General features: G+C 41.6%; 6 non-coding genes across 6 annotated transcripts; all 6 read right to left on the reverse strand.

Annotated features, from left to right (window-relative positions):
• Positions 1-966: 966 nt before the first annotated feature.
• Positions 967-1,038, reverse strand: trnap-ugg (transfer RNA proline (anticodon UGG)). Its single transcript has one exon. It is a non-coding gene; the product is annotated as a tRNA-Pro (tRNA).
• A 1,338-nt stretch (positions 1,039-2,376) lies between these two features.
• trnap-ugg (transfer RNA proline (anticodon UGG)) lies at positions 2,377-2,448 on the reverse strand. Its single transcript has one exon. It is a non-coding gene; the product is annotated as a tRNA-Pro (tRNA).
• Positions 2,449-3,786: 1,338 nt separating this feature from the next.
• On the reverse strand, positions 3,787-3,858 carry trnap-ugg (transfer RNA proline (anticodon UGG)). The gene has a single exon. It is a non-coding gene; the product is annotated as a tRNA-Pro (tRNA).
• Positions 3,859-5,196: 1,338 nt separating this feature from the next.
• trnap-ugg (transfer RNA proline (anticodon UGG)) lies at positions 5,197-5,268 on the reverse strand. Its single transcript has one exon. It is a non-coding gene; the product is annotated as a tRNA-Pro (tRNA).
• Positions 5,269-6,580: 1,312 nt separating this feature from the next.
• trnap-ugg (transfer RNA proline (anticodon UGG)) lies at positions 6,581-6,652 on the reverse strand. Its single transcript has one exon. It is a non-coding gene; the product is annotated as a tRNA-Pro (tRNA).
• A 1,338-nt stretch (positions 6,653-7,990) lies between these two features.
• trnap-ugg (transfer RNA proline (anticodon UGG)) lies at positions 7,991-8,062 on the reverse strand. The gene has a single exon. It is a non-coding gene; the product is annotated as a tRNA-Pro (tRNA).
• Between the last annotated feature and the right edge of the window lie 4,185 nt (positions 8,063-12,247).

Here is a 12,247-nt window from a genome sequence, read left to right on the forward strand (position 1 = left end):
GTAAAAAATACCCATTCAAATCGATCAGTTTTCAACTAGAGAGATTGAAACGCGTCGTATCTGTCTCAAGCCTCCGTAACTGTTTATGTTACAACTCCACATCTGCAATAAATGGTGGTGGAGCTAGAGCGGTGTTTGTCAAACCATGAGACATACCAATAATCGGTATTCTCACAAAAACATCTGTAGCATCTGAACCGTTTGACCTACAACATCGTATGACCACTCCCTGGAAAGGGGAGACCCTCACGAACACGGTGGTGTTCTCAATTTGTCTCTACGTCCCCCACAAGTGTCAGGGGACTCGTCTGAAGTCGGAACCCTCTATGTGCAAACATCTGTTTGTAGAATCCAAAATCTTTGGGCTACAAACTAATGTGACCCCACTTGTCACAATGTTCTCCGTTTTGCCCTACGTTTTCCACAAGTGTCACGGGACTAATCTGAAGGTAACAGGTACTGATTAAAATGATAGATTTTTTAACCAGGGACCTCTCCCACCCTAAGCCATAATAGTACAACTATACCAACGATCCGTTTGGTCAAAGAATTTTCACTTTCCACAAAAATGACGGTCAGGATATGAATCGATGTCTCCATGTTGCTTACGAGCTTCACATAGCATTGGTGGTATAGTGGTGAGCATAGCTGCCTTCCAAGCAGTTGACCAGGGTTCAATTCCCAGCCAATGCAGAGCATGAGATATTCACTAGGTTTAGGGGCTGGGTGTCATTTCAAGTGTATTACATTGGAATCAATGTCCTTGTTAGTGGAAGTCAGATTTGCTCTTAGTTTTTGCAGGTTTTCTAAATGAAGTGCGATATTCAGCCAACTAGTGAATATCACAATAGATACGCAGTCCATCGCCTAAACCATTCAGCCACCTCGTCCTGCGCCCAAGAGGTGGCTGTTTGCAACCAGTGGCCAGAGATCTGCCTGTCTGAGCTTGTTAAAAGATCTGCAAAAGGGCTCATCCGGGATTTGAACCCGGGACCTCTCGCACCCAAAGCGAGAATCATACCCCTAGACCAACGAGCCTTAGACAAGAATAAAATTGTTTTGCTTTCTGCGGCAATTACAATGAGGATATCAATTGTTCTTGTCCATGGTGCTTGGATAGATTGAACCTCATGTGAGTGTTTGTGCTATACTTGTGAGCATAGCAGTCTTCCAAACTGTTGACCAGGCTTCAGTTCAAATCTTTTGTATTTCATCTGCTGTGTCTTTCACATTCTGTCTTCTTAAGCCGCGACAGCAAACTGATGATGAGTGTTGACAAATGAATATTGAGCAAAATGAGGTCAATTAATATTTTAAAAGAGAAAATGAAAAAATAAAACTTAAAAAAGAATGGAGCTCATTTATTTTGAGTCGATTGATGCATCAGTACGTGAATCAAAGTAAACGAACGTAAAAAATACCCATTCAAATCGATCAGTTTTCAACTAGAGAGATTGAAACGCGTCGTATCTGTCTCAAGCCTCCGTAACTGTTTATGTTACAACTCCACATCTGCAATAAATGGTGGTGGAGCTAGAGCGGTGTTTGTCAAACCATGAGACATACCAATAATCGGTATTCTCACAAAAACATCTGTAGCATCTGAACCGTTTGACCTACAACATCGTATGACCACTCCCTGGAAAGGGGAGACCCTCACGAACACGGTGGTGTTCTCAATTTGTCTCTACGTCCCCCACAAGTGTCAGGGGACTCGTCTGAAGTCGGAACCCTCTATGTGCAAACATCTGTTTGTAGAATCCAAAATCTTTGGGCTACAAACTAATGTGACCCCACTTGTCACAATGTTCTCCGTTTTGCCCTACGTTTTCCACAAGTGTCACGGGACTAATCTGAAGGTAACAGGTACTGATTAAAATGATAGATTTTTTAACCAGGGACCTCTCCCACCCTAAGCCATAATAGTACAACTATACCAACGATCCGTTTGGTCAAAGAATTTTCACTTTCCACAAAAATGACGGTCAGGATATGAATCGATGTCTCCATGTTGCTTACGAGCTTCACATAGCATTGGTGGTATAGTGGTGAGCATAGCTGCCTTCCAAGCAGTTGACCAGGGTTCAATTCCCAGCCAATGCAGAGCATGAGATATTCACCAGGTTTAGGGGCTGGGTGTCATTTCAAGTGTATTACATTGGAATCAATGTCCTTGTTAGTGGAAGTCAGATTTGCTCTTAGTTTTTGCAGGTTTTCTAAATGAAGTGCGATATTGAGCCAACTAGTGAATATCACAATAGATACGCAGTCCATCGCCTAAACCATTCAGCCACCTCGTCCTGCGCCCAAGAGGTGGCTGTTTGCAACCAGTGGCCAGAGATCTGCCTGTCTGAGCTTGTTAAAAGATCTGCAAAAGGGCTCATCCGGGATTTGAACCCGGGACCTCTCGCACCCAAAGCGAGAATCATACCCCTAGACCAACGAGCCTTAGACAAGAATAAAATTGTTTTGCTTTCTGCGGCAATTACAATGAGGATATCAATTGTTCTTGTCCATGGTGCTTGGATAGATTGAACCTCATGTGAGTGTTTGTGCTATACTTGTGAGCATAGCAGTCTTCCAAACTGTTGACCAGGCTTCAGTTCAAATCTTTTGTATTTCATCTGCTGTGTCTTTCACATTCTGTCTTCTTAAGCCGCGACAGCAAACTGATGATGAGTGTTGACAAATGAATATTGAGCAAAATGAGGTCAATTAATATTTTAAAAGAGAAAATGAAAAAATAAAACTTAAAAAAGAATGGAGCTCATTTATTTTGAGTCGATTGATGCATCAGTACGTGAATCAAAGTAAACGAACGTAAAAAATACCCATTCAAATCGATCAGTTTTCAACTAGAGAGATTGAAACGCGTCGTATCTGTCTCAAGCCTCCGTAACTGTTTATGTTACAACTCCACATCTGCAATAAATGGTGGTGGAGCTAGAGCGGTGTTTGTCAAACCATGAGACATACCAATAATCGGTATTCTCACAAAAACATCTGTAGCATCTGAACCGTTTGACCTACAACATCGTATGACCACTCCCTGGAAAGGGGAGACCCTCACGAACACGGTGGTGTTCTCAATTTGTCTCTACGTCCCCCACAAGTGTCAGGGGACTCGTCTGAAGTCGGAACCCTCTATGTGCAAACATCTGTTTGTAGAATCCAAAATCTTTGGGCTACAAACTAATGTGACCCCACTTGTCACAATGTTCTCCGTTTTGCCCTACGTTTTCCACAAGTGTCACGGGACTAATCTGAAGGTAACAGGTACTGATTAAAATGATAGATTTTTTAACCAGGGACCTCTCCCACCCTAAGCCATAATAGTACAACTATACCAACGATCCGTTTGGTCAAAGAATTTTCACTTTCCACAAAAATGACGGTCAGGATATGAATCGATGTCTCCATGTTGCTTACGAGCTTCACATAGCATTGGTGGTATAGTGGTGAGCATAGCTGCCTTCCAAGCAGTTGACCAGGGTTCAATTCCCAGCCAATGCAGAGCATGAGATATTCACTAGGTTTAGGGGCTGGGTGTCATTTCAAGTGTATTACATTGGAATCAACGTCCTTGTTAGTGGAAGTCAGATTTGCTCTTAGTTTTTGCAGGTTTTCTAAATGAAGTGCGATATTGAGCCAACTAGTGAATATCACAATAGATACGCAGTCCATCGCCTAAACCATTCAGCCACCTCGTCCTGCGCCCAAGAGGTGGCTGTTTGCAACCAGTGGCCAGAGATCTGCCTGTCTGAGCTTGTTAAAAGATCTGCAAAAGGGCTCATCCGGGATTTGAACCCAGGACCTCTCGCACCCAAAGCGAGAATCATACCCCTAGACCAACGAGCCTTAGACAAGAATAAAATTGTTTTGCTTTCTGCGGCAATTACAATGAGGATATCAATTGTTCTTGTCCATGGTGCTTGGATAGATTGAACCTCATGTGAGTGTTTGTGCTATACTTGTGAGCATAGCAGTCTTCCAAACTGTTGACCAGGCTTCAGTTCAAATCTTTTGTATTTCATCTGCTGTGTCTTTCACATTCTGTCTTCTTAAGCCGCGACAGCAAACTGATGATGAGTGTTGACAAATGAATATTGAGCAAAATGAGGTCAATTAATATTTTAAAAGAGAAAATGAAAAAATAAAACTTAAAAAAGAATGGAGCTCATTTATTTTGAGTCGATTGATGCATCAGTACGTGAATCAAAGTAAACGAACGTAAAAAATACCCATTCAAATCGATCAGTTTTCAACTAGAGAGATTGAAACGCGTCGTATCTGTCTCAAGCCTCCGTAACTGTTTATGTTACAACTCCACATCTGCAATAAATGGTGGTGGAGCTAGAGCGGTGTTTGTCAAACCATGAGACATACCAATAATCGGTATTCTCACAAAAACATCTGTAGCATCTGAACCGTTTGACCTACAACATCGTATGACCACTCCCTGGAAAGGGGAGACCCTCACGAACACGGTGGTGTTCTCAATTTGTCTCTACGTCCCCCACAAGTGTCAGGGGACTCGTCTGAAGTCGGAACCCTCTATGTGCAAACATCTGTTTGTAGAATCCAAAATCTTTGGGCTACAAACTAATGTGACCCCACTTGTCACAATGTTCTCCGTTTTGCCCTACGTTTTCCACAAGTGTCACGGGACTAATCTGAAGGTAACAGGTACTGATTAAAATGATAGATTTTTTAACCAGGGACCTCTCCCACCCTAAGCCATAATAGTACAACTATACCAACGATCCGTTTGGTCAAAGAATTTTCACTTTCCACAAAAATGACGGTCAGGATATGAATCGATGTCTCCATGTTGCTTACGAGCTTCACATAGCATTGGTGGTATAGTGGTGAGCATAGCTGCCTTCCAAGCAGTTGACCAGGGTTCAATTCCCAGCCAATGCAGAGCATGAGATATTCACTAGGTTTAGGGGCTGGGTGTCATTTCAAGTGTATTACATTGGAATCAATGTCCTTGTTAGTGGAAGTCAGATTTGCTCTTAGTTTTTGCAGGTTTTCTAAATGAAGTGCGATATTGAGCCAACTAGTGAATATCACAATAGATACGCAGTCCATCGCCTAAACCATTCAGCCACCTCGTCCTGCGCCCAAGAGGTGGCTGTTTGCAACCAGTGGCCAGAGATCTGCCTGTCTGAGCTTGTTAAAAGATCTGCAAAAGGGCTCATCCGGGATTTGAACCCGGGACCTCTCGCACCCAAAGCGAGAATCATACCCCTAGACCAACGAGCCTTAGACAAGAATAAAATTGTTTTGCTTTCTGCGGCAATTACAATGAGGATATCAATTGTTCTTGTCCATGGTGCTTGGATAGATTGAACCTCATGTGAGTGTTTGTGCTATACTTGTGAGCATAGCAGTCTTCCAAACTGTTGACCAGGCTTCAGTTCAAATCTTTTGTATTTCATCTGCTGTGTCTTTCACATTCTGTCTTCTTAAGCCGCGACAGCAAACTGATGATGAGTGTTGACAAATGAATATTGAGCAAAATGAGGTCAATTAATATTTTAAAAGAGAAAATGAAAAAATAAAACTTAAAAAAGAATGGAGCTCATTTATTTTGAGTCGATTGATGCATCAGTACGTGAATCAAAGTAAACGAACGTAAAAAATACCCATTCAAATCGATCAGTTTTCAACTAGAGAGATTGAAACGCGTCGTATCTGTCTCAAGCCTCCGTAACTGTTTATGTTACAACTCCACATCTGCAATAAATGGTGGTGGAGCTAGAGCGGTGTTTGTCAAACCATGAGACATACCAATAATCGGTATTCTCACAAAAACATCTGTAGCATCTGAACCGTTTGACCTACAACATCGTATGACCACTCCCTGGAAAGGGGAGACCCTCACGAACACGGTGGTGTTCTCAATTTGTCTCTACGTCCCCCACAAGTGTCAGGGGACTCGTCTGAAGTCGGAACCCTCTATGTGCAAACATCTGTTTGTAGAATCCACAATCTTTGGGCTACAAACTAATGTGACCCCACTTGTCACAATGTTCTCCGTTTTGCCCTACGTTTTCCACAAGTGTCACGGGACTAATCTGAAGGTAACAGGTACTGATTAAAATGATAGATTTTTTAACCAGGGACCTCTCGCACCCTAAGCCATAATAGTACAACTATACCAACGATCCGTTTGGTCAAAGAATTTTCACTTTCCACAAAAATGACGGTCAGGATATGAATCGATGTCTCCATGTTGCTTACGAGCTTCACATAGCATTGGTGGTATAGTGGTGAGCATAGCTGCCTTCCAAGCAGTTGACCAGGGTTCAATTCCCAGCCAATGCAGAGCATGAGATATTCACTAGGTTTACGGGCTGGGTGTCATTTCAAGTGTATTACATTGGAATCAAGGTCCTTGTTACTGGAAGTCAGATTTGCTCTTAGTTTTTGCAGGTTTTCTAAATGAAGTGCGATATTGAGCCAACTAGTGAATATCACAATAGATACGCAGTCCATCGCCTAAACCATTCAGCCACCTCGTCCTGCGCCCAAGAGGATCTGCCTGTCTGAGCTTGTTAAAAGATCTGCAAAAGGGCTCATCCGGGATTTGAACCCGGGACCTCTCGCACCCAAAGCGAGAATCATACCCCTAGACCAACGAGCCTTAGACAAGAATAAAATTGTTTTGCTTTCTGCGGCAATTACAATGAGGATATCAATTGTTCTTGTCCATGGTGCTTGGATAGATTGAACCTCATGTGAGTGTTTGTGCTATACTTGTGAGCATAGCAGTCTTCCAAACTGTTGACCAGGCTTCAGTTCAAATCTTTTGTATTTCATCTGCTGTGTCTTTCACATTCTGTCTTCTTAAGCCGCGACAGCAAACTGATGATGAGTGTTGACAAATGAATATTGAGCAAAATGAGGTCAATTAATATTTTAAAAGAGAAAATGAAAAAATAAAACTTAAAAAAGAATGGAGCTCATTTATTTTGAGTCGATTGATGCATCAGTACGTGAATCAAAGTAAACGAACGTAAAAAATACCCATTCAAATCGATCAGTTTTCAACTAGAGAGATTGAAACGCGTCGTATCTGTCTCAAGCCTCCGTAACTGTTTATGTTACAACTCCACATCTGCAATAAATGGTGGTGGAGCTAGAGCGGTGTTTGTCAAACCATGAGACATACCAATAATCGGTATTCTCACAAAAACATCTGTAGCATCTGAACCGTTTGACCTACAACATCGTATGACCACTCCCTGGAAAGGGGAGACCCTCACGAACACGGTGGTGTTCTCAATTTATCTCTACGTCCCCCACAAGTGTCAGGGGACTCGTCTGAAGTCGGAACCCTCTATGTGCAAACATCTGTTTGTAGAATCCAAAATCTTTGGGCTACAAACTAATGTGACCCCACTTGTCACAATGTTCTCCGTTTTTCCCTACGTTTTCCACAAGTGTCACGGGACTAATCTGAAGGTAACAGGTACTGATTAAAATGATAGATTTTTTAACCAGGGACCTCTCCCACCCTAAGCCATAATAGTACAACTATACCAACGATCCGTTTGGTCAAAGAATTTTCACTTTCCACAAAAATGACGGTCAGGATATGAATCGATGTCTCCATGTTGCTTACGAGCTTCACATAGCATTGGTGGTATAGTGGTGAGCATAGCTGCCTTCCAAGCAGTTGACCAGGGTTCGATTCCCAGCCAATGCAGAGCATGAGATATTCACTAGGTTTAGGGGCTGGGTGTCATTTCAAGTGTATTACATTGGAATCAATGTCCTTGTTAGTGGAAGTCAGATTTGCTCTTAGTTTTTGCAGGTTTTCTAAATGAAGTGCGATATTGAGCCAACTAGTGAATATCACAATAGATACGCAGTCCATCGCCTAAACCATTCAGCCACCTTGTCCTGCGCCCAAGAGGTGGCTGTTTGCAACCAGTGGCCAGAGATCTGCCTGTCTGAGCTTGTTAAAAGATCTGCAAAAGGGCTCATCCGGGATTTGAACCCGGGACCTCTCGCACCCAAAGCGAGAATCATACCCCTAGACCAACGAGCCTTAGACAAGAATAAAATTGTTTTGCTTTCTGCGGCAATTACAATGAGGATATCAATTGTTCTTGTCCATGGTGCTTGGATAGATTGAACCTCATGTGAGTGTTTGTGCTATACTTGTGAGCATAGCAGTCTTCCAAACTGTTGACCAGGCTTCAGTTCAAATCTTTTGTATTTCATCTGCTGTGTCTTTCACATTCTGTCTTCTTAAGCCGCGACAGCAAACTGATGATGAGTGTTGACAAATGAATATTGAGCAAAATGAGGTCAATTAATATTTTAAAAGAGAAAATGAAAAAATAAAACTTAAAAAAGAATGGAGCTCATTTATTTTGAGTCGATTGATGCATCAGTACGTGAATCAAAGTAAACGAACGTAAAAAATACCCATTCAAATCGATCAGTTTTCAACTAGAGAGATTGAAACGCGTTGTATCTGTCTCAAGCCTCCGTAACTGTTTATGTTACAACTCCACATCTGCAATAAATGGTGGTGGAGCTAGAGCGGTGTTTGTCAAACCATGAGACATACCAATAATCGGTATTCTCACAAAAACATCTGTAGCATCTGAACCGTTTGACCTACAACATCGTATGACCACTCCCTGGAAAGGGGAGACCCTCACGAACACGGTGGTGTTCTCAATTTGTCTCTACGTCCCCCACAAGTGTCAGGGGACTCGTCTGAAGTCGGAACCCTCTATGTGCAAACATCTGTTTGTAGAATCCAAAATCTTTGGGCTACAAACTAATGTGACCCCACTTGTCACAATGTTCTCCGTTTTTCCCTACGTTTTCCACAAGTGTCACGGGACTAATCTGAAGGTAACAGGTACTGATTAAAATGATAGATTTTTTAACCAGGGACCTCTCCCACCCTAAGCCATAATAGTACAACTATACCAACGATCCGTTTGGTCAAAGAATTTTCACTTTCCACAAAAATGACGGTCAGGATATGAATCGATGTCTCCATGTTGCTTACGAGCTTCACATAGCATTGGTGGTATAGTGGTGAGCATAGCTGCCTTCCAAGCAGTTGACCAGGGTTCGATTCCCAGCCAATGCAGAGCATGAGATATTCACTAGGTTTAGGGGCTGGGTGTCATTTCAAGTGTATTACATTGGAATCAATGTCCTTGTTAGTGGAAGTCAGATTTGCTCTTAGTTTTTGCAGGTTTTCTAAATGAAGTGCGATATTGAGCCAACTAGTGAATATCACAATAGATACGCAGTCCATCGCCTAAACCATTCAGCCACCTCGTCCTGCGCCCAAGAGGTGGCTGTTTGCAACCAGTGGCCAGAGATCTGCCTGTCTGAGCTTGTTAACCTGTTGGGTCTAGGGGGCAGCATTTGCACGTCTGGATAAAAAAAATGTACCCGATTTAATCTGGTTACTAATCCTACCCAGTAACTAGAATATGCATATACTTATTATATATGGATAGAAAACACTCTAAAGTTTCCAAAACTGTTTGAATGGTGTCTGTGAGTATAACAGAACTCATTTGGCAGGCAAAACCCTGAGACATTTTCTGACAGGAAGTGGATACCTGATGTGTTGTATTGACTTTAAACCTATCCCATTGAAAAACACAGGGGTTTAGGAATATTTTGGCACTTCCTATTGCTTCCACTAGATGTCACCAGCCTTTACAAAGTGTTTTGAGTCTTCTGGAGGGAGATCTGACCGAACAAGAGCCATGGAACGGTGATGTCCCATTAGACACCTGGCGCGCTACTTCATGTTGGGTACCCTCGTTCCAATACGTTATAAAAGACTATGCATTCGTCCACCTTGAATATTATTCATGTTCTGGTTAAAAAAGGCCCTAATGATTTATGCTATACAACGTTTGACATGTTTGAACGAACGGAAATATATTTTTTCCCCTCGTTCATGACGAGAAGTCCGGCTGGCTTACATCATGTGCTAACGAGACGGAGATTTTTGGACATAAATGATGAGCTTTTTTGAACAAAACTACATTCGTTATGGACCTGTGATACCTGGAAGTGACATCTGATGAAGAGAATCAAAGGTAATGGATTATTTACATAGTATTTTCGATTTTAGATCTCCCCAACATGACGTCTAGTCTGTATCGCAACGCGTATTTTTCTGGGCACAGTGCTCAGATTATTGCAAAGTGTGATTTCCCAGTAAGGTTATTTTTAAATCTGGCAAGTTGATTGCGTTCAAAAGATGTAAATCTATAATTCTTTAAATGATAATATAATATTTTACCAATGTTTTCTAATTTTAATTATTTAATTTGTGACGCTGACTTGACTGCCGGTTATTGGAGGGAAACGATTTCCTCAACATCAATGCCATAGTAAAACGCTGTTTTTGGATATAAATATCAACTTGATAGAACTAAAAATGCATGCATTGTCTAACATAATGTCCTAGGAGTGTCATCTGATGGAGATTGTAAAAGGTTAGTGTATCATTTTAGCTGGTTTTATGGTTTTGGTGACCCTGTCTTTGACTTGACAAAACATTACACACAACTCTTGTAAATGTACTGTCCTAACATACTCTAAATTTATGCTTTCGCCGTAAAACCTTTTTGAAATCGTAAAACGTGGTTAGATTAAGGAGATGTTTATCTTTCAAATGGTGTAACATAGTTGTATTTTTGAAAAATTTGAATTTTGACATTTATTTGGATTCAAATTTGCCGCTCTTGAAATGCACCTGCTGTTGATGGAGTGCACCACGGGTGGCACGCTAGCGTCCCACCTAGCCCCAAGAGGTTAACCTCTATGGGACCGGCGGGACGAATTCGTCCCACCTACGTAACAGCCACTGCCAGCCTGTGGCGCGATTTTCAAAATCTTCAAAATCCTATTACTTCAATTTCTCAAACATATGACTATTTTACAGCCATTTAAAGATAAGACTCTCGTTAATCTAACCACACTGTCCGATTTCAAAAAGGCTTTACAACGAAAGCAAAACATTAGATTATGTCAGCAGAGTACCAAGCCAGAAATAATCAGACACCCATTTTTCAAGCCAGCATATAATGTCACCAAAACCCAGAAGACAGCTAAATGCAGCACTCACCTTTGATGATCTTCATCAGATGACAACCCTAGGACATTATGTTATACAATACATGCATGTTTTGTTCAATCAAGTTCATATTTATATCAAAAACCAGCTTTTTACATTAGCATGTGACGTTCAGAACTAGCATACCCCCCGCAAACTTACGGGGAATTCGCTAACATTTTACTAAATTACTCACGATAAACGTTCACAAAAAGCATAACAATTATTTTAAGAATTATAGATACAGACCTCCTCTATGCACTCGATATGTCCGATTTTAAAATAGCTTTTTGGTGAAAGCACATTTTGCAATATTCTAAGTACATAGCCCAGGCATCACGGGCTCGCTATTTAGACACCCGGCAAGTTTAGCACTCACCATAATCATATTTACTATTATAAAAATGTCATTACCTTTTGTTGTCTTCGTCAGAATGCACACCCAGGACGTCTACTTCAATAACAAATGTTGGTTTGGTCCAAAATAATCCATCGTTATATCCGAATAGCGGCGTTTTGTTCGTGCGTTCCAGACACTATCCGAAATAGTAAAGAAGTGTCGCGCGCTTGGCGCAATTCCTGACAATAAAATTCAAAGTATTCCATTGCCGTACGTCGAAGCATGTCAACCGCTGTTTAAAATCAATTTTTACGTCATTTTTCTCGTAGAAAAGCGATAATATTCCGACAGGGAATCTCCTTTTCGGCAAACAGAGGAAAAAATCCCAAAGGCGGGGGCGGTCGGGGTCACGCGCATAAGCTAGTGTCTCTTGATGGGCCACTTGAGAAAGGCGATAATGTGTTTCAGCCTGGGGCTGGAATGACGACATTCTCTTTTTTCCCGGGCTCTGAGAGCCTATTGGAGCCGTGGGAAGTGTCACGTTAGAGCAGAGATCCTTAGTAAATGATAGAGATGACAAAGAAGTTCCAGAAATGGTCAGACAGGCCACTTCCTGTAAAGGAATCTCTCAGGTTTTGACCTGCCATTTGAGTTCTGTTATACTCACAGACACCATTCAAACAGTTTTAGAAAATTTAGGGTGTTTTCTATCCATATGTAATAAGTATATGCATATTCTAGTTACTGAGTAGGAGTGGTAACCAGATTAAATCGGGTATGTTTTT

This window comes from Salmo salar, unplaced genomic scaffold, assembly GCF_965601325.2.
Source record: "Salmo salar unplaced genomic scaffold, fSalSal1 ptg000588l, whole genome shotgun sequence".
Lineage (NCBI taxonomy): Eukaryota > Metazoa > Chordata > Actinopteri > Salmoniformes > Salmonidae > Salmo > Salmo salar.